This window comes from Scyliorhinus torazame, chromosome 4 (assembly GCF_047496885.1).
Source record: "Scyliorhinus torazame isolate Kashiwa2021f chromosome 4, sScyTor2.1, whole genome shotgun sequence".
Classification (NCBI taxonomy): domain Eukaryota; kingdom Metazoa; phylum Chordata; class Chondrichthyes; order Carcharhiniformes; family Scyliorhinidae; genus Scyliorhinus; species Scyliorhinus torazame.
In genome coordinates, this window is record NC_092710.1 from 246,726,965 (window position 1) to 246,753,131 (window position 26,167).

Sequence of the window (26,167 nt, forward strand, 5' to 3'; positions counted from 1 at the left end):
CTTGCACCTATTGGTGACGTCTGGTGTTAATCTCACAGGGAGGGGATCTCATTAGGTTAGGGCTAATGCACACTTTGGGCTCATTTCTACTGCCCACCTGCTGGGAAGAGAGGATACCCAGCACCTTTCTGCAGCCGCCAATGGTGGGAAAGAAGTGGGAGATGCAAAAGTCACGAGAGTTGGAGGAGCAATAAATTCTTGGTAGGTGGCAGGACTTGAGGAGACTACAAAGGCAGGGAGGGATAAGGCTGTAGATTTGAGCAAAATTGAAATATTGATAGGCTAAGAAGTGTAGACCAATGAAGAAGGTATCAGCCTCTTATTTATGCTGCCTATCTTTTTAGACTTAGGAATTGGACTTAGGCCATACTCTGTGCTCAAATTTGGACGTGGATAAATGTACCGCGCCAAATGATACAATTACCTCTGAGAATGGTTTTCATGTAGATTTAAACAGTGTAAATATGGCAATAAAACTTCCACCTGGGGAGTTACTTTGAACAATCTGTAGTGTAGATGAGAAGTTACAACAATTGGCTAGAGAAGAGCTAAATCAGAGCCATGGATGTTTAGATTCAGCATAAAACAACAGTGGCAGGTTGGCGATGGAAGGGTGTTTGCCTGTTTGATGATGACATTTCTCACAAGCCACCTCGTTGTTTAGCTTTTCAGTTCACCTTTTCTGCAACATAATTCATCCCAAGCACCTGAGTGTAAATTTAAGAATCCCATTCTGACATCTTAACGAGAAGTCCCACAAAGAAACTCGAACAGCAGATTAATAAGACACATCTGCAATTCTGCATTATCCTAAGTGTAAAATAAAAGTCTAATAAATAACATCAATCTTTTTCCTTGCCTCGAAGCAATCTTCTGCACGACGCTGTAAGTGAACATTTTAAAAGTTATTTGCATTTGATTTTGTCAGTAAAACTGTAGCTTTATAATGTGGAACAAAAGGTTATCATTGGCCAGAGTAATAAGAAACGTACTTCAATGCTTTGCTGAGTCCAGTTTAAGGGTGCGTGAGAATACAAGTTAGGAAAAGTGAAGATACATAGCATTCCCCATTGTGAACATTTCTCATCTTGATGGATGGAGAAAAATTAATTCAAGTGGCCACTTCTGAAGCACTGATGTTTTAAATTTAATTAGTCTTTTGGATGTGGCCTTCTTCTATTTTTCCCGAACTGCTTTCAGATTTTCCTAGAACGGGAGTATAAGGAAGGGGTAAGTTCTTTACTAAGTATTCGTGATGAGGGTTTTGCTCACCAAAAGGAAATATTAGAAATTTAGGCGTGTCACACAAGTGTCAAGCATGACCATGTCAAACAAAAAACGATCCGATCATAGCTGGAGACTGGGAGGCAGTTATGATAATGAAGAAACAAAAACAGAAAATACTGGACAACCTCAGCAGGTCTGACAGCATCTGTGGAGGGAAAAGGGGGCTAACGTTTCGAGTCTGGATGACTCTTTGTCAATTCTTTGATAATGAAGACATTGGAGAGCTTGCTGCTGGAGAGAAAAGGGCAACTCAACCAATGACTCTTGAGAACCCCATCCCTGTAGGATAGACTACATCAGTCATTTTCAAAGTCGGGGTCGGGTGGGTCTCGGGTGGGCATCGGGAGGGTTGCAGAGCCATTCATCGCGCCATTCCCGACTATGGGAATTAACGCGTAACGGCCACAGCAGCCGGCTTTTAAAAATGCCGGCTGTGAACGGCTTTAGAAATGACGGCCGCGACCGTCTTTAAAAATGCGGCGCGCTGTGCATGCGTGTCCGCTCATCAGTGCACATGCCTGGAGCCCAGTGAGAAACACCGCCTCCTCCTGATGTCAGCACCATGACGCAGGATAAATTTGTTTTTTAATTCAATCAGTCTTCCTGCCTGAAGCGAGGCGAGAGCAGATCATGCGCCTCAAACACTGGCGTCACGTGCTCTGGGCGCGATTGCGATTCATCCATTTTGTCAGCAGCAAACAAGCAACAGGACTGAAAAATTTAACATGGATCGTTTTGTGATAAGAAAAAGAGGGCGAGAGACATAAACAGGCCAGGATCTCACAACTAAACCTGCTGGAGTGAGTGGCTCAGGCGAATCCACAGCAGGGCAAAGCAGGGCTGGTGTGAGCTGTTCAGGAGAGTCCACGGCAGGACAAAGCAGTCCTGGTGTGAGCTCCAGGAGCTCTGATGAACAACCCATATGGAAATGTAACATTGTGTGACAAAACAAGTGAGACCGTGAGGACCAAGCAGGCTCACTTGTCGCAATAAAGGTAAGTGAAAATGGTGGGTCACGAAGTTTGGGTGGCGAGGGTTGCAAAAGGCGACCGGCATGGGTCGCAAAAGTGGGTCCCGAAGATTGGCCTGTTGGTATAAATGGATCCCAAACAAAAAAAGTTTGAAAAACACAGGACTACATGATAATATATTCTGATGAGGTTTAGATTATAATCAAAGTAAAGGATAATATTTGAGATGGGGTTAAGTATCAGGAGGAAACTCTAATAGAAGTGTGGATTCTCAAATAGGAGCAACAGTGGTGCAGCTATAATTTAGTCATTGAGTATAACCGTCAAGTATTCAATTCGTGTTAAAAGTCTGCACTCACAACAAGGCTCAATTTGAGACAGAGATGTGACCAGCTTTGGAGAAAAGCCAGCTAGTGAAAAGGCAAATGAATAAAAAAAAGTGGCAGCTATGTCTGACATGCCCACCTCCAATGAAAGTGTCTCCATTATCTTGAATTCAGAATCTAGGACAGTCTTATCGGGTTGAGTAAGGGACTGACTGTGAAGCTTTGACATCTGTTTGGCTACCTGTGACGCAAGTCAGACTACATTAGAGTTAGGGTTAGGGTTAGTCCTCCCCAGGTCTACCAGAGTCTCTTCATAATTGAACAAAGGCATTCAGTCATATTAGAAAAAGAAAACTGCTGGAATAAACAGTGGAAGAGAACATGCCACAAACCAAGACTATCTGTGAACAATCTCTTGTGAGAGTCTGATAAAACTGTACATCATTGATACTTCACCGTTGGCTAATCATAGTTGATAATCCTTTTCACAGTGTCTGCCTTTTGCTTTATTTGAGTAGACATTTTCTTTTGGATTGTGGTATGAGAGGGATGGCTATGAGCTATTAGCAATTTGTAATGTACTGAATGTATATTTGTCTACAAGCAAACCTTTACCTGTTAGAACCATAAAATTTGAAGAGTTACAACTTATTGCGCAGAATCATAGAATCGGAGAAAAGTTACAACACAGAAGGAGGCTATTTGGCCCATCTTGTCCGTGCCAGCCTGACGACACCCAGGTGCCCTTTCTAATCCCACCTTCCTGAAACCGGTCCATAGCCCTGTGATTTACAGCACTTTAACGTGTAGATCCAGGTACTTTTTCAAAACGTTTAGGGTCTCTGCCTCCATCACCAACTCAGGCAACGATTACCAGACACCCATTTTCCTCTGCATAAAAGAAGTTCCTCCTAAACACCTTCTGCCACTTATCTTGAATCTACAGTCAGATGTCTTGTTAAATGCCAAGCTTCTCTTTAAGACTGACTTTTCAGTTTGTTGGTATGCAGGCCCATTGTATTGAAGATAAAGGTGGGAAAGTATCTTATAACTATAACAAATTGGAACTCGTAAACCCTTCTCACCATTTTAAAAACTGCTCTGAATAGTCAACAGAAAACTTGTACTAGAATTCTTAAAGTAATGTTGAATATCTGTATCACTGATTGAATTTGCAACATAGCATACTTCTCTTAAGTGTGTCAACCTAGGGCAGCACGGTGGCACAGTGGTTAGCATTGCTGCCTCACGGCGCCGAGGTCCCAGGCTCGATCCCGGCTCTGGGTCACTGTCCGTGTGGAGTTTGCACATTCTCCCATATTTGCATGGGTTTCGCCGCCACAACCCAAAGATGTGCAGGGCAGGTGGATTGGCCACGATAAATTGCCCCTTAATTGGAAAAAATGAATCATGTACTCTAAATTTATTTTTAAAAATTGTGTCAACCTGATAAATATAAAAAGATGGAGAATCAATTAAACCCTTCCCAGAAATGCCTTGCTTTTCAATGCTGGTGTGTGAAATTGGTGCTGTTTGTGTCCATATGTTCATGAGTTGCTAAATGGGTGTCAGTGCCTCAAAAGAAAATCTTTAGACAGGCTCAATTTCTGGAGATTTTCTTCAATTAGAAAATCAGCTTTCAACAGGAAGCATAATCAATGATACAACAAATTCATAGTATTGTGGCCATTTCACCACACCTTCATCTAAAAATAGCAGCATTTTAATATAGCCATAATTTTAAAAGGTAGATATATAAAACAGCATACTGTAAACAATGTTAAATATTGGTGGAAGAGCATGATTATATTACGACATTTAGAATTTGTTTTCTTAAAATTGCTGTCTCATTTTTCTTTGGAAATTTTCATCTTTGAGTAAAAACAGGAACTATCAATTGCAAGCACTTTCAGAGTAAGTTTCCGCATCAGAGGTTAAGAATCCCCCTTTATGGGTCACAAGTGAAATGCTCTGGCTTTCTCTGTCGAGCTTCCAACAAATATAGATCGTTTACACAAATCTGTTGCACTTTAATGGTCTTCCGTAATTTCTAAGGATAAAAATACCAACAGTCTTTGGTCCTGAATGCCTGGAACATCACAACCCTTTCAATGCGCAGCATAGAGGTCAGAATGACCCTGTCGATCACTTGCATATGCAACACTGTACGTCTGATAAATTGTTTAAGCTTCGGAAAAAATTACAATGACACAAAGGAGAAGCCAGCTTTTTTGAAGTGTAATTTTTTAAAAGTGAAATTGGTGACAAATAAGTTCCAAAATCCTACTAAAAATTCAGGTCATTTATTTCTGAACCATTGCCTCCAGTGAGAGTGAGTGTTTCAACCTCTGCCGTAACATCAATTTAACTTGTCTATACATTAGGGATTTTAACTGAATTTCCTATGCATGAAGAGTAGTGGAATCAGATCATTTTGCCATCTGCAGTCCTTGCCTGAGGATGTTCCCCAGCTAAATAAATTGCTGGGAAGCAGCGACTGACTGTGGTCCAAATTGCATTTCTCCTAGTCAGCTGAATGGTTTTTTAATTACAGCTCTGATGTCCACATACTGTCAACACTGCTTAATACTGAGATTGTATTGATGTGACCTTTAACTTTATTGTAACAGGGAAGGTTGTGCCGTCAAGACGGTTTCAGCTAAATGTATGCCTTACCTACAGACTTAACCCGTGCAGAACATATGAGGAGATCATGCTCTGACAGTCTGGGTTATGTTCTAGAGATGCAAGCAGAATACTGGTCCTTGCTGCAAAGCTAATTCAATCAGCTATCATTGATGAAATTGTAACTGAACAACCTTTGTCTGATCAAAAATTATCTGAGAGCACATCTGAGATTATAATAAGATGAAGTAGCTTATTCCAAAATGAACTTTGCATGGATCGTGTGAACAAAATGCAGTTTTTTTTGATTTTTAAAAAGAACATTAGATGTCTCAATTATAGCTGCACTTTACCCACTCTATTTGGCACAGCAGCTTTAAGTGTTTCATGTTTATTTGTACATTACATGCATTATCGTTAGGATTTTTGCCGTACCTCATTTTTAACCAGTCTCCTCAGGCCATTCAGCAGCAATAGTGGGGAAACAGTTTGATCTTCGGCCTCTCCTGGTGGTGATCTGCGTTGGTAGCTGGGAGGTGCGGGTGACCTTGTCACGTTGATTATCTTTTCAATTTTCCTCCCTCCTCACCCACTTCCACCTGATCTCCAGTATTCTGATATGAATCTCCTCTTTTTTCTTCTCCTTAATATCCCAAGACAGATATTTCAGGATAATTAAGAAATGATAAACAGTTATGGCTCCGAATTTCCAAGTGGGTTCCCCTGATTTCATCCCATATATTCAGTGGATTGAAACGGACTGTTCACAATCTCAGTGCCCTACTTGTCTCCTTGCTAAGCTTCCAAAATGTTGCTGCCTGCCATTCAGTCATCTCTCAATTCATCTCATCACTTTTCCATTTATGGCAAGAACCTCAATTTGCCCAACCACTTTATTGTGTTGTACTTTATCAGATCCTTTCTGGAAGTCCAAACAAATTATAATTCCAATTTTCCATATTTACTTTTACATTATTCTCTTAAAATCGTCTGGGTATGATACTCAATCATAACCTACACTACAGAAATTCATGTTGACTGTCTCTGATCAATTGGGTAACAGTTCCTTAGTTTGTGCTTTTTGCTCTTTTTAGCACAGCTTTTTCCATTGTCCGATTCTTTGGTGCAGCACAATGAATTTTGAAAAATCATGGTGATCTTGCTGCTACTTTCTCACTACAGTCTTCTGGAATGTTTAATATCTTTCCTGGGTGACAATCAATGTTTAGCGCACTATCTCCTCAAAACCATTTTTTAATTAAGGTGTGCAACAGTGTAACATGAATCCAAAAAATAAGAAGGCAACCAACATATTTGCATTTGGGCAGCACGGTAGCACAGTGGTTAGCACAGTTGCTTCACAGCTCCAGGGTCCCAGGTTCGATTCCCGGCTTTGGTCACTGTCTGTGCAGAGTCTGCACGTTCTCCCCGTGTGTGCGTGGGTTTCCTCCAGGTGTTCTGGTTTCCTCCCGCAGTCCAAAGATGTACAGGTGAGCTGGCCTTCCTTGCCCCATGTTCCACCCACGTGTGACCGTGTGGTGAGGTCAGGGTTGGGTTCCTGTAAAGCACCCCACAGTTCATTAATCTCCTCTCCTAACATTTGGAAACCGAGGCAGCTATACATGAGAGGGGAGGGTCAGTCTCTTCAGGGGTTGAATGGAGGGTAAGGGGTGAGAGAAAGAGCTGCATGTTCTTGGTTTCTCTCCGTGAGGACAGTGTGGATCATTTTCTCATAAAATTAATTAATGTTTTTCTCTATTAAAATGCCATTCATTCTCAGGTGGATTGGCGATGATAAATTGCCCTTAGTGTCCAAAAAGGTTAGGCGAGGTTGCTGGGTTACGGGGATAGGGTGGAGGCATGGGCTTAAGTGGGGTGCTCTTTTCTAAGGGCCGGTGCAGACTCGATGGGACAAATGGCCTCCTTTTGCACTGTAAATTCTATGATTCTATGATTTTAAAAAAATATGTTTCTTCGAATGTTTTCATAATAATCAACACAAACCAGAGCAAAAGAATGCAAAAAATCAGAAGCAAATATTAAATTTTTTAAAAGCAACACATAATTAACTTAAATACTAAAACTAGCCGAAACCTCCTAACAGCTGACGGTGACTAGATCCTTAAAAAACGAAAAAAATGGTTGCCTCTCCACTGACCCCTTGACGGTGAATTTGACTTTCTCCAAGTGTAGGAAGACATTAAGTCACCCAGCCAGGTAGAGGCACTGGGCAGAGTGGGAAACCTCCAAACAAGCAATATTCGCCTCCGGGCTATCAGCGAGGCAAAGGGAACAACATCTGTTTCTACCCCAGACTGAATTACTGGAGAATCTTTTTTTTTCCTTATTTGTTTATGGGATGAGGAAACTGCTGGCTGGACCAGCATTTTTTGGCCATCCCTGAGGGCATTTAAGAGTCAACCATATTGCTATGGGCCTGAAGTCACATAGAGGCCAGACCAGGCAAGGACGACAGATTTCCTTTCCTAAATGACATTAGTGAACCAAATGGGTTTTTACAACAATCAACAATGGTTTCATGGTCATCATTAAACTTTTAATTCCAGATTTTTTTTATTGAAGTCAAATTCCACCATCTGCCCTGGCAGGATTCGAACCCAGGTTCCCAGAGCATTACCCTGGGTTTCTGGATTATTAGTCCAGCGACATTACCACTACACCACTGCCTCCCCCTGAAACCCCACATATGGCCACCATTGGACATGGGGCTAAATCCACAAGGAGTGAAGGAAGCCCAGAAGCCTACGAGTTTGGGGCTGGACCAGAATATGTGCGTGAGGCTAGCCGGGCCAAGAGAACAGCGACCGCACATTTGGGAAAAGCCATCTCATCCTTGTCCTAGTCAAGTGCATCCTTAAACTGAAACAGGAGGACGTGGAGTTGACACTGTGAAGGGCCTCATTCCAAACCTCACAAGTAAGTATAGAGCCCAATTCACTTTCCCATTTCGTCCTCACACTGCCTAACGGAGCGGAATCTGACGAGAAAATATGGCCATGTCGGTCCGAAATAGAACCTTCACCAGGCCGTGCCAGGGACAGAATCCTCTTCATCAAGGAAGAAGGTGGCGCCAAAGGAAAGGAAGAAAAGTCTTTTGCGGGAAGTCACGAACTTGAAAACCCCGGAAAAGGCTGGAGTTGATTGCTGAAATTTATCAGCTAGCTCCCGAAAACTGGCAAAGCTCCCCTCCATGAACAGGTCCCCAAAACGCTCCAGACTCTTCACTTACCAAGTTTTAAATGTTGTGTCCAAACACGAAGGTAGGAAAGGGTGATTGTTACAAAAAGGGCTAGTTAAGACAAATTCTGTTTGAACTGTTTTCCTAATTCAAAGAGAGGAGACCACCACTGGGTTTGGAGAAAACCTCGTGGGGGAAAAGGGCAATGGTGCAGTAACTATGGAAAGAAGAGTAGAAGTAGAGCAGGAACAAACCTACATTTACCCCAAATAGAATCACTGATCCACAACAACATTTTGTGAATGTTAGCAGCCAAGTAATAAAACAATAAATTGGGGTGGGTCAGGTCTCCCGATGTCCATCCCTTTGGAGCAGAACGCTACAGGTTCTGAGATTCTTACCCACCCAAATAAAAGAAGGTATCAATTTGTTAACCTTGATAAAAAAGGATTTAAGCTGAAAAATGGGAACATATTGAAAGTAAAATAAAAACCTTGGGAGCACATTCATTTTAATAGTTTGTATCCTACCCGCCAAAGATAGAGGAGGGTGGTCCCACCTCTGCAAATCCATTTTGACACTATTAATCAGCTTGTGTAATTCAACTTATGAAGTGAGGCCCAGATAGCAAGAGCTTGTATTAGAAGGGCAAAAAGATAACGTCCGCATTTGGGCTCAATTCCCTGTGAGGTTAGCCGGGAAACACTCACTCTTACATAAATTCAATTTATTCCCAGAGAGGGGGCCAAAGGTGTTAAGCAACTTCATTATCCCGTCGATGGAGGGGGCTGGGTCTGCAATATAACAAAGTAGCTCATCCGCACAGAGAGATACCCAATGCTCCACCCCAGCTCGGCTTATACCCCTCCACTGACTAGAGGACCTCAACGCTATAGAGAGCGGCTCTGTTGCCAGGGCAAACATGAGTGGAGAAAGTGGGCAGCTCTGCCTGGTGCCCCTGTTCAAGGGAAAATAATCAGAGTTCAAAGCATTTATCCGAACACTGGCAGTAGGTGCATTATATAACCGGCAAATCCAGGAAGCAAATTCATGACCAAATCCAAATCTCCCGAGAATCTCAAATAAATACTCCCATTCCGCTCTGTCAGAGCAGATGGTGAAGATATCACCTCAGTTTCAATTACTGGGTAAGGGGAAAGGATGACATTTAACAGGCGACATATATTGGCTGACAATTGTTTGCCTTTCACGATGTCTGTTTGATGCTCCAAAATTATATTTGGGAGGCTCCAACCAGAGCTGCACTACCTTCGTGAGCAGCTTGACTTCCACATTCAAAAGCGAGATGGGACGGTGTGAACCACACACTGTAGGATCCTTGTCCCTCTTAATGAGCAAGGAAATAGAGGCTCGAGTGAGGTCGGAGGCAACGATCTCTGGGATAGAGAATCATTAAACATGTCCAATAATAAAGGTATTATATTAATAAATAATTATTATAATTATAATAAAGCTGTTCCGAGCGCTTCTTGTAAAATTCAATCAGAAAGCCATCCAGGCCAAGGGCCTTGCGAGACTGCATCAGCACAATACATTTTAAAATCTCGTTGGGGCGTAACAGGGAGACCAACTCTTATCCACCTTGACCCGTAGGATGGGTAGACTGTTCAGAAAGTAGGACATAACTGACTTACCTGCAGGGGGGCTCTGGTCTATAAAGTGCGTGGTAAAAGGATTTAAACCTTGACCTGGGGAGGGGCGGAAATGGGATTGCTGCCCTGTTTGAGTAGCTGAGTGTTCTCTGGGAGGCCAATTGACATTTCAGTTGATGAACCAGAAAATTACTGGACTTCTCCCACACTCATAAAAAGGGCCCTAGGAGCATTGTAAATGACATACCACCCTGCTCATAGACAATAGCTCAAACTGGATCTTTGTTTTTTACCCCTACTTGCCAATAGTTCCAGAGTAGGATCCAGTGAGTCCAGATGATCCACCTCTAGAATGGAATCCACCAGCTTCTGCTGCTCCAACTTCATTGTCTTCAACATATATGCTCTATAAGAGATAACTTCCCCCTGAAGGACTGCCTTAAGAGCCTCCCTTAGCGTGGAAGGTGAGATTGAATCCGACCTGTTCGATTTCATATGGTTGTCTAATGAGGTGGACACATGCTCACAAAATTCTTTATCAGCTAACGATAGTGTCTAATACCAAGGATAGACATTGGGTGGGGTCAGACTCTAGCAACAAATCAATAAAATGCGAGGCATGGCCTGAAATAACAGTTGCTGAGTACTCAGCTGCCACCACCAAAGGGAGGAGAACCCTATCCAAAACAAGAAAATCAATACGGGAATATGCATGGTGGACAAGTGGAAAAAAAGAGAAGCCTCTATCATTGGGATGTAAAAAGTGCCAAGGATCCACCCCTCCATCTGAGCCATAAACGAAGGCAAAGTCCTGGCCATCCCAGATGGAACATGAGATTTTAGGTTTGGACTGGTTCAATCTAGGGTCTGTTACGACACCTTGGGCTAGTGCACGGTCAATCCCACCCCCATAGTCCCCCGAGTTCCAACAGAAGTGAATGAACAAATAATTTGTACAATGTTTCTGGGATCATTGGCCCTTGATAGCTCCAATAACCTAAAAGCACCAGATTTCAAAGTGAAATACAACAACTGTTTATTTATAACAAAAATAGAGATAAGGCATGCAATAATTAGAACTGAATAACGAACAGCTAATCTATTACTCACCCTTTTTACCTTCTCACCCTCTACCCAAGCTCACACAAGATATACACACACGGCGGGAGAGGGAGGCGTAAAATAAAAAGAGGTTGAATATGGAATGGAATGGAAGATGTGTGGCCATGCTTCGGATGTTGAAACAGTTTTTTCAGTAGTCTGTCCTTCCAGAATGCAGAAAGATTAACCACCAGTAGGATTGTTAACAAGGATCTTCTGGCTGTAAGCATTCAGGCAGAACTCTCAGGCTGTGGGATTCCCTATGGGATCGCCGTACCCCTGGCCCTACCAACAAAACCGGAATGAAAAATATTCCCAACCCACCCATTGTGCAGCCTGGTCAGATCCCTGACACGCAAGTGGATCTCCTGCAATAAAACAACATTGGAGTTTAAGCTCTTTAGATGGGAAAATGTCCTTAAACTTTTCACTGTGCCATTGAAACTTCTAATGTTCCAGGTGACCAAATGGATTGGAAATCTCCCACCACCTCTTAATCCGGAGTCAGCCATTCCCACTAAGAGAGACCAACCAAGGGACACTCAAAAGATAAGGCACAAAGATCCACCCAAGGTGGCCACCAAGTCAAGTCAGAAGACTGGACAAAGGAAAACCAACAGACACTCTCAGCAGACTACCCCCGACCTCCAACCCCCCCTCCCTTCCCAAAAAGGCCATCATCATTGAATGTAATCACACCCTAAAACTAAAACCTACATTTAACAGAACCAAACAAAACAAAAACTCTAAGCTCGTTTTCTTAAAACTACTATAATGAGCTACAGCAAACCCTCCAAAACCACCCCTGTTAACGAACTCCTTACTTAACAGGGAGACTCCCAACTTGAGAGAAAGTAAAAATAAAATAACAAACCCCCATTTAACTTGCACGCTCAACTGGCGACTAAGCATTACGCCAAACAACAACATTAAAAAGAGAACGGAAACAATATATTAATGTCAAAAAACAAAACCCCACGTAGTAGAGAACCTCAAATCTAATCAAAGACAATAAGAACACAACTCCACCAAGAACAAGAAAGAATAAGAAATACAAACAATGCAACATGCCCTTCAACAGAGCCATAAACCAGATTACACAGTGCATTAATTGTGCCTTTTAACAAAAGAGTCCATGGGCTGGATTCTCCGGTCGCCGACGGCTAAATCGAATTCGGAGAATCCAAAGTTTCCCGGCCAGAGAATCCAAGTTTACGACAGAATCGGGGGTGGCGCAGCTTTTGTGATGCTCCGCCCCCACAAAGCGGCGTACTCTGAGAGTATGCTGCACCACGTATCGACGGCCTCAGGACATTGCCTGAGGTGTGCCCCCGATGCTCCGCCCCCGACCAGCCGAGTTCCCCACGCCGTGGATCTCATGGTCTCACCTGTTGGGAACTCAGCATGGCGGCTGCGGACTCAGTACAGCGCGGCCACAGTCGGGGGAGGGCCGATCCACGGGCTGGGGGGGACATTCTGCGGGGCTGGGGACTCTGTGGGGGGTGGTCCGGGGCACGCGGGTCAACCGAAGGGGGGACTATTTCACGGGCCGGGTCCGCGAGCGGCCTCCGCAATGTTGCACGGCATGGCCGCTGCAGGCCGCCGCCGTGCGCATGCGCGGCCACGGACCCGGCAATTCTCTGGGGCGTATCAGCAGCTAGAGCCGGGTGCTCTAAGCTGCCGTCCTGATAGCCCCCAGCACAACGGGGAATCGGTGAACGTTTTGCGCCAGTTTTCCTGGTGTAAAAAGCCACCGTTCCCACGCCGGCGTGGGGACATAGCCCCAGAATCGGAGAATCCAGCCCCATATCTCCCGGTGTGTCAAAAAATAGTCTTTTTCCTCAAATATGACTCTAAGAAGAGCTGGAGAAACCTCCCGAACCTGACTTCACTCTTGTACAGAGCGACATACATTCCATTAAACGCGGCTCTTTTTTTTACTAACTCTGCACTCATGTCCTGATACGGCCTAATGGAATGGCCTTCCCACTTGAAACCACAGTGTTCCGATGCCCATCGCTGAATCCTCTCTCTTGCTTTAAAACTGTGGACTCTTACGATCACCGCATACAATGGATCTTAAGAATGAGGCTTCGGTTGAAGTGAGCGATGGGCCCGGTCTACTTCAGACAAATATTTGAGGAACATATCCGAGAAATATTCCATGAAGGTCTAGCCCTCGCTCCCCTCCGGCAACCCAGAATATCCTGCCTCCTAGTCCTGTTCACCAGGTCATTCAGCTTAGTTCTTCACAACTTATTGGTTTCAGCCACTGAAGTCAGATCAGAATCAAGCACAGCAATCCGACCACGGTGGGCCAATAAAGCCATGGACTTCGATGGTCTTACTAGTTTTTTCCAGAACCACACGAATGGGGCTAAGGCCTCATTGATTGCCCTGTTAAGATCTTCTGACATGTTTTTTCACTGTTTCTCAACTCTTTTACAAAAATATTAGTGAGAATCTCCTCTGTTAATGGAGTGGATGGAGAGAAAGAAGCCGATTCCACCATTTTATTTCCCATTGAGCCCTGAGAGGCTCCATCGAAGAGTTTCTGCTCAACCTTTCTTAGCTTTGGGAACTCTACCCCAATAATTATCATGGGTTCCAAGAACAAACTACCTGCATCTCCAAGAAAATGGGCAATATGATCAGTTGTCCAGCGGGAGCCACCTCGCGCGTGTTTGCCCCTTACATCAGGACATCGGAGGTCCCCTGGCAACCAGCATACTTACATATAGGTTTTTAAAAATTCATTTATGGGATATGGACATCGCTGGTTAGGCCAAAATTTATTTCCCATCCCTAGCTGCCCTTCAGAAGGTGGTGGTGAGTTGCATTCTTGAAGCGCTTCGGTCCCAGAGGTGTAGGCGCACCCACTGTGCTGTTAGGGAGGGAGTTCCAGGATTTTTCCCCAGCTACAGTGAAGGAACGGCGATACTAGGGGCTGGTTTAGCACAGTGGGCTAAATAGCTGGCTTGTAAAGCAGACCAAGGCCAGCAGCGCGGGTTCAATTGCCGTACCAGCCTCCCTGAACAGGTGCCGGAATGTGGCAACTAGGGGCTTTTCACAGTAACTTCATTTGAAGCCTACTTGTGATAATAAGCGATTTTCATTTCATTCATTTCATATTTCCAAGTCAGGGTGGTTGGTGACTTGGAGGGGAACCTCCAGGTGATGGGGTTAACAGGTATCTGCTGCTCCTGTTCTTCTAGATGAAATGAAATGAAATGAAAATCGCTTATTGTCACAAGTAGGCTTCAAATTAAGTTACTGTGAAAAGCCCCTCGTCACCACATTCCGGCGCCTGTTCGGGGAGGCTGGTACGGGATTGTGGGTTTGGAAGGTGCTGCCCAAGGAACCTTAGTGAGTTACTGCAGTTCATCTTGTAGATGGTACACACGCTGCCCCTGTTTGTGGGTGGTGGAGGGTTTGAATGTTTGTGGAAGGCGGAGCAATCAATTGGGCTGATTTGTCCTGGATGGTGTTGGGCTTCTTGAGTGTTGTTGGAGCTGCACTCATCCAGGCAAGTGACGAGTATTCCATTGCACGCCTAACTTGTGCCTTGTAGATGGTGGATAGGCGTAGGAGAATCAGGAGGTGAGTTACTCCGTCGTAGGATTCCTAGTCTTTGACCTATCCTGGTAGCCACAGTATTAATGTGGCTAATCCAGTTCAGTTTCTGATCAATGACAGCCCCCACGATGTTGATTGTGGGGGATTCAGCGATGGTAATGCCATTGAATGTCAAGAGGCGATGGTTAGTTCCTTTCTTTTAGGAGGTGGTCATTGCCTGGCACTTGTGTGGCGTGAAAGTAACTTGCCACTTGTCAGCGCAAGCTTGCATTATGTCTAGGTCTTTCTGCATTTGGACATGTATCGTTTCATTATCTGAGGATTCTGAATGATGCTGAACATTGTGCAGTCATCCGCAAACATCCCCACTTCTGACCTTTTGATGGAAGGTAGGCCATTGATGAAGCAGCTGAAAATTGTTGGGTCTAGGACACTACCCTGAGAAACTCCTGCAGTGATGCCCTGGAGCTGAGATGATTAACCTCCAGGCACCACAACCACCTTCCTTTGTGCCAGATATGATTCCAACCAGTGGAGTGTTTTTCCCCTGATTCCCCATTGACTCCAGTTTAGCTCGGGCTCCTTGATGCCATACTCGGTCAAATGCTGCCTTGATGTCAGGTGCAGTCACTCTCACCTCACCTCTGGCATTCAGCTCTTTTGTCGATGTTTGAACCAAGGCTGTAATGAGGTCAGGAGCTGAGTGACCCTGGCAGACCCCAAACTGAGCACCTGTGAACATAGTTATTGCTGAGTAAATGACACTTGATTGCGCTGTTGATGACTCCTTCCATCACTTTGCTGATGATCATTGAGGATGGGGATATTTGTGGAACCTCCTCCTCCTGTGAGTTGTTTAATTGTCTGCCATTATTCACGGCTGGATGTGGCAAGACTGCAGAGCTTAGATCTGATGCATTTGTTGTGAAATCGTTTAGCTCTGTCTATTACTTGCTGCTGAGGCTATTTGACACACACGTAGTCCTGTGTTGTAGCTTCATCAGACTGACAGCTCATTTTCTGGTATGCCTGGTGTTGCTCCTGGATTGCTCTCCTGCACTCTTCATTGAACCAGGGTTGATCCCCTCGCTTGGTGATAATGGTAGAGTGAGGATATGCCTGGCCATGAGGTTGCAGATTGTGGTTGAATACAATTCTGCTGCTGCTGCTGATGGCCCACAGCACCTCATGGATGCTTAGTCTGGAGGTGCTTCATCTGTTTGAAGCCTATCCCATTTAGCATGGTGGTAGTGCCACACAACTCGAAGGAGAGTACCCTCAGTGTGAAGATGGGACTTTGTCTTCATAAGAACTGTGGGGTGGTCACTTCTACCGATGCTGTCATGAACTGATGCATCTGCAGCAGGCAGGTTGGTGAGGATGAGGTCAAGTATATGTTTCCCTCTTACTGGTTCCCTCACCACCTGCTGCAGTCCAGTCTATAGCTATATCCTTTAGGACACAGCCAGCTCGGTGCTACCGAACCACTCTTGGGGATGGACATTGAAGTTCCCCCACCCAGAGCAATATTTTGGGCCCTTGCCACCCTCAGTGCTTCCTCCAAGTGGTGTTCAACATGGAGGAGTGCTGTTGAACAGGTTCAATTTTGTGTGTTTAAGAAAGCACATTAACGAGAGCTCACAACATTTAAGAAGCATTTAGATGAGTACTTGAAGTGCCGTAGCATACAAGGTTTAGGACCAAGTGCTGAAAAATAGGTTTAGAATCAATAGATGCTTGATGGCAGGTGCAGATACGATGGGCCGAAGGGCTTTATTCTGTGCTGTCAAACTCTATGACTCTGTGAGTCCATGACTCTTTTCTCTAAATATTGAGGGGGAGTTTTCATTGAACAATTCTGCCATTTCCTTACCTATCGAAGCAATCTTATTATACCCATTTTTTGAAAACCTACGCCCACTGCTTATTAATTCCCTTTCACTGTTGGAATGAGATTTCAGTAAATTTTCAGCTGAACTATGCTATGCTAAGTACATGTCATCCCAGAGTGGGAGAAAATGGATTCATTTCGCTGATACCACTGGAAACAGTTTCCGTTTCAAAAAAGCCTGTAGCACAGTGCCCTGTCTCTCTGATTGAAGGTGGCTTTCCCACGCAAATTATAGTTGGAATGAAGGTATAAATGTTGAGGATAAAATCAAAGTTTCAAATTATTACTTATTTAATATGTAAAACTGTTTGACAGAAGTAAGCTGTTCTATCCTATAATGGTGCAACAGGAGACTGGTGTTGAACAGGATTACAAGCCATATACCTACTAATGCATGATGTATGAATTTTTATCATCAGCCTTGAAGAATTTGGCTAGCGAGCAACATTTCACTCAACATTTGTTTTTGGGAGAGTGAAAGGGAGCACTGAGATGGTTCAACAAGTCCATCTAGTTTGTAGGTGGGCCGTCCAGGCCAGAAAATGTACAAGAGGCCTTATCGGCCCCATGTTTAAAAAGGGGCAAAATCAATCAATATTCGCATTCCCTAATCCTGTCCAGCAATGACTGCCTTGCCCAAAATGTGCATGTGTGGACCTACCTCAGGTTCACTGCTTTCTAATGATCAAATAGTGTGGCAGCACTTTTGGTCAATGTCCACACATGAATAACAGCCGGATGAGCAATTGTCAGTCTTATTATCTGGGGGAAATACCATCTATCTCGCCATCCTAAACCCCTGAGATTGCCCAGAGAGACTTACTCAGGTGATGTACCTCAGGTTTAAAATACATCAATGTATTTTACAAGGCGTTGTTTGGAAATATTTTCCCATTGCCGTTAGGAAATCCTGTACTAGTTAAGAAATTTATTGCACCATGCAAGGACATTTAGCAAGAGATATTCAATATGTTTAACACTAAAAGTCGCCGCCAACAACCTTATTGGTACTTGAAATATATTAAAGAAATAGCAAGTAAATGTTGTTGTGAATTTTATATGGATAAGCAAAATGTGGGATGTAATGTTCTGACAGCATGCTTATTGGGCTGATAAGCTGTGAAAACCTGGTGTCGTGTGCATCAAATATCTAAAAAGTAAAATACTACAAATAATCAGAATTTTAATAATTGCAGACAAAACAATTGCACTCCAAATCTTGCATTCTGTGTAGTATTTCCAATTTGTGACTTTGATCTGTTCACCTCTATTAAAGGGTAGTTTCATCACTTAAGGGAGATGACCAATCCACCATTGACCAATGTGGAATGAGCCTCATAAGGAAGATAAAATGGATGGTGCATCCAAGATGTGTTAACAAGTCCCAGAGATTCATGTTTCTGTATCATTTACTCTTCTGAAGGATTCAGGGTCACCTCTTCTACTGTGTCAGACTTTGCTAAGTGCTCTCATCAGCAGAACTTGTTCTGTTGCACCTTCTCACACAAATCTGATCAAAGTTCTTTGTCAACTTCCAATTGAAGAGTCAATTAAAGTGAAGTACTGCACTTTGGTACGTTCAACATCTTCTGGACAAGAGCTGTCAGGTAAAGTGTTCATTATCACTCTGTGCTTGAAATTGAAGAGAAAACTCGCTCAAAAATGTCAGGCTAATCACAAACTGCTATCCTCATTATTCTTGTAAAAATCTGCTCCCTCATCCAAACTGTGCCTGCACAAAAGGCCTTCCTGAATGGAATATGTGCAGGGCTTATGAGTTACTTTGGCCTTTTTGTGAATGAAAAGAAAACAAGGTGTTGAAATGATGAGAACTTGACGTTTCTCTGCCCATTTAGATTGCCGAAGCAAATGTGTTCCACTGCTTTTTTTGATTGTTCCTATCATATGCTGTTATGGCCAGGAGAGAGATATGAGATAATATTGACTTTTGCTAACCCCCCGATTGACTACAACAAGATATTTTTTGAAAGAGTCCTTCAACCCCTTGTGTGTTGTGACTTTAAAGAATAGACACAAAACAGGCTTTATTGTAAGTTTAACTCAAAAGAACGGACAAACTTTTTTTTGTTTATGATACCCACAACAAATATCTGGGGTAGAATTTTCCCAAAATTGAGCAGGATGCCGGATCAGGCGAGAAAAGCTGTGTGAAACTTGCCAGCTTCACAGAAGACTTTTCTCACCGAATTAAACGGTGCTCAGTGCAATTTGAGTGTGCTGGCAAAGATCACAAAGCCACCTGCAGGGGCAGAGCCTAAATACACCAGCAAAGCTAGGATTTAAAAGGGTTCCCTGATCTTATAGAATCAGAGAATCATGGCATGCCTACAGTGCAAAAGGAGGCCATTCGGCCCATTGAGTCTGCACCAAACCTTCGAATGAGCACTCTACCCATTTCCACCCTGCCCTTCCCCATAACCCCGTAACCTAACCTGGACATCCCTGGACACTAAGGGGCAATTTAGCGTGGCCAATCCACCTAACCTGCACATCTTTGGAATGTGAGAGGAAACCGGAGCACCAGGAGGAAACCAACGCAGACACGGGGTGAAAGTGTAAACTCTACACTGACAGTCACCCAAGGCCGGAATTGAACCCCAGTCCCTGGCACTGAGCCACCGTGCCGCCTCTTCAAAATTAAATTTAAGCTCGCACTACGTAATGTACATCGGGATATTTCCCTCCAAGCTATCATGACAGCACCCCAAACATTGGGGCACTCTCCCTTCCTCACAGGCATTGCCCCCCACCACTTACACTCATTGGTGCGTTCCCCTCCCCTCCCACACCCCGTCATGGCACCAACCCCGTGCCCCTTCGCAGACTCTGGCCTGACTCCCACAGCCTTAAACATTTTGGAGACTCCCCCTCCCATCCAGGATCGCTGTGATATCCCCCCTTCACAGGCACCGATCTCCCCCCCCCCCCCCCCCCCCACCACCCCTGCAAGCCTAAACATTGGCTACTGAAGGACCTCAATTGGGGAAAGGGCGGATTGCCCACCTCAACAGAAAATTGTTGCATGGTCAGGGCGGGTGGTAACCCGGAAGGAATCCTGTTCCTTCAATTTTGTACTGCCTTTCTGCCTAAAGGTCTGCTGGCTGGGAAAGCAGACATTTCTGGTCGATGTTTTCCATTGGCCACACATTGGATGATGGCTAATCAATTAGTCACAAACTGTAGGATGCTTGTCACAATTTGCACTTTGTCATGGGGCACGATCTAACCAAATTGGAAAAACGTCCCGAGACGAGTGTGCTTATCTGGGTGCTTCCTGACGTTCACAGCTCTGAGAAACACTCTATTGCAATTCGGGGCCTCAGCGGGGAACTCACTGCCGAGGCTGCACTTGGCCCCGGTTCTTGCACTGAGGAGCTGCTGGAGCTCCTCTGTGCAGGAAGAGGTCAGGATCCCATTTTAAAAAAGCATTCCAATCTCTCGACCCCCCAACACCCCCCCCCCCCCCCCAAAGCCCCAACTCACCTCTAAAGGGGTCCTAGGGAGTGCCCGCACCCCACCTCACATGTGCAAGGCACCCCCGGATCCAATCCCTGACACTGGAAAAATACCAACTTGGCACCCTTGCAGTGCCCCTGACAGCTGTCAGTGCCATCTGGGCACCTTAGCAGTGCCGATGTGCCAGGCTGGCAGTGTCAGGCTGGCATGGCAAGGTGCCCAGGTGGCACCAGAAGTGCTAGGGTGCCACCCGGCCCAGGGGCAACCACCTGGCGGCCTCAGATCCCATGGGATCCCCTCATAAATGTTGTTCCATCTGGTCCCTGTCTCCGAGACAAAGGGTTTAGATCCCAGGACCTTGGTAGATCCGGCGAGGGCATATTAAAGTGAGACTAGGTGTCTCGTTCTAATATGCAGATTTTCCAGGTAGTGATCCGACCAAAATGGGTGGGATTCAGATCACAATGTCTCACGAGATTGTGTTAGATCTTGCGAGACCTGGTTACCCGGATCGATCCCGGAACAGGGATCTCCCGGCATCTACTGGCTGCACCGCCTTTCAGATGCAAGTGGTGCACTCTGGTCAGTTCCTGCTGGTCACGGATCCTATGAAGTGGTGTCTTCACACACCTCTTTGCTAAATTTCAAGTTTACACACACAAATAGCTGTATTTTATGAGGTTATTGGGCATATTGACCCCGCTGTAGAAAAGTGAGAAAGGCGAGACCACAGCCATTTTACACTGGGGGAAGATTTAACAATGTAATTGTGTGACTTGCATCAGGCAAATTAAGTCTCAACCATCATTGCTGCTGGCCAATCTGATTGGCTGGCTGCTGAGTTGACCCAGCAGGACCATAACTCGTTAATGGGATTTGTAAAGTCTCTGGCAAGCGACCACTTTGAAGCGATGACTGTAGAAAAGTTTGGTTTTATTTTCCTTACAATACACTCCTCCTACTCCCCAAAGGGTCTCCCGCGCCCGGCTCACACCCGGGCTGGAGTGTTTATGCCCCAGCAGTCCAAGGAAAAGGAGGGATAGCCCCAACCCCCATCTGGGTAAATCATATTCAGCTGAGGCCACAGGGACTCTGATGTTGCAGATCCCCGGAGCTTCTTTAGGGTATAACACTCCCACCCCACCCTCAAGTCCGATACAGCGCCCATGTCGACGGAAGGGGGGAAATCCTTTAACCTCTTCGCCAAAGGCTGATTATCCGTCGCCAGCCGCTCTGGGCCCAGAGAGGTGTAACGGATCGGGGAGCGTCGCTTCCTGTCCAATGTCTGGGCGGTCCCTCAGCCTTTTGTTCTGTGGTCACCCTCGGACCTGCGTCGATTTCCATGCGCAAAAACTCAATGTCCGACTCCAGGTCGGACTGGTTGACCTCCTGCATTTCGGAGGCGCGAGATCCAGCCGCCTCGCTGGGTAGTACCGGCAACTGCTCCGGAGGGAGGGGCACCACCGGGTTCGGGATCCACAGTCGGTCCTCAGGTATCTGTTGCACCCGGCTCCGGAGAGGTCGACATGCTGATTCGAGTCCTTCCCTTGCACCCGCACTGGGTATGAAACCAGCCCAGGCTGTTTTGTGATTGTTCCCGGAATCCATAACGCCCCGTCAGTATAATTCCGGAGGTAGACCGAGCCGCCTTGGCGAATTCTTTCAAGTGCCTGGCTCGCCTCCCTCTGGTTTGTTCCTGCTGGTCATGGATCCTATCCCCGATGTCCGACAAAACAAGGCTCAATCACGTGTGCAAGCGACGACCCATCAAAAGCTCTGCAGGTGTCACCCCAGTGGAAGCGTTGGGCGTGGTCCTATAGTAGAACAGGATACAGGCGAGGCTGGTTTCTGGTAAGCCCGAGGACTGTTTTCTCATCCCAAGTTTGAATGTCTGTATGGAATGTTCTGCCAATCCATTTGAGGATGGGCGATAAGGTGTGGTGCGGACATGACAAACTCCAGTTTTGCTTCAAGAAATACACAAACTCCAAACTGGTAAACATGGTGCCATTGTCCGACACGTGTACCTCCGGGAGTTCATGAGCACTAACAGTTTGCTTGAGCCGCTCGGTTGTGGCACGCGATGTCGTCATCATCATCCGGTGTACACTCCATCCTTGTCGCCAGTGTAAAGCCTCAGGCAAGCGACCACTCAGAAGCGAGGACTGTAGAAAAGTTTGGTTTTATTCTCCTTACGATACACTCCTCCTATTCCCTGAAGGGTCTCCCGCGCTCGGCTCACACCCAAGCCGGAGTGTTTACACCCCAGCAGTCCGAGAAAAGGAGGGTAGCTCCAGCTCCTCATCTGGGTACATTATATTCAGATGAGGCCACAAGGACTCTCATGTTGCTGATCCCTGGGCTTCCTGTCGGGTTATAGCAGGGTTCTTGGTCAAGGAGTAATCGGGGACCTTGAGGGGTGGGTGTGCAGTGGGGTGGGGGTGGGGGGATGCGATGCAGGAGGGGGTATGGGGGAGGTACATGGGGCTTGGGCTTTGGAGGCTGTGGGTGAGTCACAGAGGAGAAATAAAAGCTTGGTGACATGCCCCCAAAGGGCACAGAGGCATCCCTACGAAAGTACTCCATCTGCTTTCCCAACCTTTCACCTGTTTCGTTCTGCCTTCCCCAGTTGAATATATTATTGCAGAGGGGGGGAGAAACAAACTATTAACTAGCCATTAATTGGCCAGTTAAGCACCTCAATAGACCTACAGATGGTGGGCGGGCTGCCTGTTGCTTTACCCGACCACCATTTTATTGATTGTTTGGTTGACTTGATTTATTGTCAGGTGTACCGAATTACAGTGAAACGTATTGTTCTGCTTACAGTCCAGACAGATCGTTCCATACATTAAAAAAACACAGGACATACATAAATACACAATGTAATAGATAGTCACAGGCAGCGGGTGAAATACACGGAGTGTAGTACTACTCAGTAGAGAAGATGTGTGAAGAGATCAGTTCAGCCTATAAGAGGGCCATTCAGAAGTCTGTTAACAGCGGGGAAGAAGCTGTTTTTGAATCAATTAGTGCGTATTCTCAAACTTTTGTATCCCCTGCCCGATGGAAGAGGTTGGAAGAGAGAATAATCCAGGTGGGAGGGTCTTTGATTATGCTACCCAATTTCCCAAGGCAACCGGAGGTGTAGACAGAGTCAATGGATGGGACGTGGGTTTGTGTGATGGATTGGGCTGTGTTCACGACTCTCTGTAGTACCTTGTGGTCTTGGGCCAAGCAGTTTCCATATCAGGCTGTGATGCAGCCAGATAGGATGCTTTCTAGTGCATCTCTAGAAATTGTTAAGAGTCAACGTGAACATTTAGTTTCCTGAGGAAGTATAGGCACCGTTTTGCTTTCATAGAATTTACAGAATTTACAGTGCAGAAGGAGGCCATTCGGCCCATTGAGTCTACACCGGCCCTTACAAAGAGCAACCCACTCAAGCCCACGTATCTACCCCATCCCCACAACCCACCAACCCCCACTTAACCTTTTTTGACACTAAGGGCAATTTAGCATGGCGAATCCACCTAACCCGCATATCTTTGGACTGTGGGAGGAAACCGGAGCACCCGGAAGAAACCCACGCACACATGGGGAGAACATGCAGACTCCGCACAGACAGTGACCCAAGCCGGAATCGAACCTGAGTCCCTGGAGCTGTGAAGCAATTGTGCTAACCACTATGCTACCGTGCTGCCCAATCGAACCTGGGACGCTGGCACTATGAAGCCACAGTGCTTTCCACTTGTGCTGCCGTGCTGCCCTTGATTGTAGCGTCGACGTGAGTGGACCAAGACAGATTGTTGGTGATGTGCACAGCTGGGAATTTGAAGCTGTCAACCATCTCCACCTCAGCACCATTGATGCAGACAGGGTTGTATGCGATACTTCACTTCCTGAAGTCAATGACTAGCTCCTTAGTTTTGCTGGCGTTGAGGGAGAGATTGTTGTCATTACACAACATCACTATGTTCTCTATCTCCCTCCTGCTTAATTCCGGGGTGCGTGGGAAAGCAGTGGGTTTGTCTTATTGTAGCTGACCCCCATCTGAAAATACACCAGCTGGAGGTCAGTAAAATTGTCTCCCTCCCCACCCACACCACCACCAAAGTCTGAGGCGATCATTGTCCTCGAGTTTCTGTAAATATCCAGAAAAGGTAAATATAAATTGCACAGCAGATCGTGTATCCTGATGTCTCTTCAATGGAAGGCCCTCGAAAAAAAACTTTCCTGAGGCATGTTCAGATATGGGTTAATGGTGAGGCGTGCTTCACATCCACCTCCTTCAATCTGGTCTATTGCATTTGCTGCTCCAAATGTGGTCTACTCAACATTGGAGAGGCTAAACGCAGACTGGGTGATTGCTTTGCAAAACAACACTATTCCATCCGCAAGCAGGACCCAGACCTTCTTGTCGCTTGCCATTTCAACTCACCGACTTGCTCTCACGTCCACATGTCCATCCTTGGCCGGCTGCAATGTACCCGTGAAGCCCAGCGCAAATTGGAGGAACAGCACCTCATCTTCCGATTAGGCATGTTACAGCCTTCCGGACTTAACATTGAGTTCAACAACTTCAGACTGTGAACTCTCTCCACCACCTTCACCCCATTTTTATTTCTATCAATTCTTTTTCATTTCTTACATCAATCCGTTTTTCCCTCACCATTGCCCCCACTCTTCTCCCACCCCACTATACTTGGGCCATCTGTTCCCTTTCCCAGGTTGTTTATTGGCACTCTGTTTACCTTTGCTCTGCCATTAGCACACTCTGATCTCCAATGTGCCACCATCAGCACCCTTCTTAGCCATGATCACCACCCCTCCCCCCCACAACAGTCTAAATCTCATCCTATCTCCATTTCTCTCTAGCTTTGACGAAGAGATGGAGTCTGATCTGCTGAGATTGTCCAGCATTTTCTGTTTTTGTTTCAGATTCCAGCATCGGCAGTAATTTGCTTTAATCTATGGGTTAATTCTTGCCTGTACAGTAATCACAAAATAAGTCACCTGACCCTCTGTAGCCCATTTTGTCAGGTAAGTTGTTCATAGTCCATGTTACCCTTTTAAAAGTGGTGTTCATTTTCCAAACAAGTTCGATGGGCATATGAAGCAACTATTTGAAAAAATGATTCAATGTATTTCATTTTTTTTGCAGCTTGAAAACCAGCAAGTGAGGATAATGCAAACATTGGAATGAATGGATATTTTCAACCTGGTAAATAATAGCAAGAAATATTAATTTTAGTCAAAAACTTGCTTCTTGTCAAACACACAAAATCTATTCAGTATGTATCAATGGATTATGTCCTGATTGGTTTGCATATCTTTTAAAGTTCATGACTGCGGTGATAACCCATGTGCATTGGGGAAAATCATGTATCTTGCTTCAAGATGGGCCCTTTAACACCAAAGTGAAATTAAGTTAATTTTGGAACGGGGGATAATTAGTTTTCCTGGCCATGAGGTCATTAGATTTTGAGAAATGCCCCGGTGACCTGAGGTTGCTATGGAGATGAAAATTAAAAAGCAAAGGGTAAATGGACAGCTAATTGGAGATCAAATTACATTCGGTCTCAGGTTCTGCAGTTCAGAACATGTCATAGTGAAAAGCAGGGAGAAGACTCTGAGAGTAGAGAGGACCTGTGTTATTGCACATTTGTACAGGTGGAAAGGACAAAGAGCTGATGACCGAGAGAGCAGGGATTTTGGATTGGAAGGGGGCTGCTGTTTCAGTTTTGCCAAAGCGAACCAGACCATTTTAACGTGGTCAGAGAAAGGGTCAGAGAAGGGAATCACTAGGATTTACTAACATCAAGACTGTTGTGAACTTAGTTAAAAAGATTCCGTAAAGGTGTGCTGTTTGGGTATCAATTGTATCCAAGACCTTCAGATAAAATACGGCTGCTGGCAACAGTGACTCGAGGGCCAAATCCATTAAGTAACAAATGAGACATCATACATATCAGAGGCCGAGTTGGAAAAACTGTGAGATTGCACATGGTGCCTCATTTTGTACAGGAAGTGCTTGTAACTATGTGAGTGCTTGTAATTATGTGAGGCATGCATTTGCTGTATCAGCTATTTAAATTTAA